We start from the raw sequence: 820 nt of genomic DNA on the forward strand, positions 1-820 counted from the left end.
CCTTCCTTCCTTCCTTCCTTCCTTCCTTCCTTCCTTCCTTCCTTCCATCCATCCATCTATCTATCCATCTGTCTCTCGCTGTAAAAACCCTGCTCAGACGTTGCGTCCAGATTTGAGCGTGCCTGTGCCCGATAAGGGAATTTAACGCCGTGAGGTCTCACACGAGGAATGTCGCAGGAAAAATTTAGTCCGCCTCTTAAAAAAAAAAGCCCCCCTAAACCCCTACATTTGGGATTGCTTCTCCACCAAGCACAGAGCCGACGGGGATCGCGACGCGAGTTTAAGTGCAGGACGGTTAAGACGACAAATGTTATGTCGGGTTTTAATTTTTACAAAGCCTTGTTTATTGGTGAACTGCTGGCCCCCAGATGATTATTTTTCAGCCACTACAAAACAAACCAAAGCAGGGGCCAGACATGTATTTACTGGAGGGGGAGGGGAAGGGGACTTGTTTGCTCTCTGTGTGTGTGCGGGTGTGTGCTGGCTGTATGCTTTTTTATTCCTGCCATGTAAGAATCCGGTTTCCAAATAACAATGGCAGGGTGGGTTTTGGGGTTGGGTTTTTTTTCTTTTTTTTTTTTTCCTTTCTTTTTCCTTTTCGGTTTTGTTTTTGTTTCTTTTTCAAGAGGGGAAAGAGACAAGGAAAACTAAAGCATCTGCTCTCGGATGCACGTTCACAACACATGCAGATCGACTCCTCTGCTCCTGCACAAGTGGTTTAAAAGCCCGAATAACCAGGGCGACCGTTCCTTATTCGATTTTCATGTTTTATTTTATTTTGTTTCATTTCGCCTCGCCAACGTGACTTTTCTTTCATCCC

At 45.4% G+C, this 820-nt stretch overlaps 1 protein-coding gene across 1 annotated transcript in view; it reads left to right on the top strand.

The window, feature by feature from the left end:
- Positions 1-820, top strand: part of ZIC2 (Zic family member 2) — a 5,336-nt gene that overhangs the window by 983 nt on the left and 3,533 nt on the right.

Source organism: Charadrius vociferus, unplaced genomic scaffold (genome assembly GCF_000708025.1).
Source record: "Charadrius vociferus isolate BGI_N301 unplaced genomic scaffold, ASM70802v2 scaffold110, whole genome shotgun sequence".
NCBI classification, from domain to species: Eukaryota; Metazoa; Chordata; class Aves; order Charadriiformes; family Charadriidae; genus Charadrius; species Charadrius vociferus.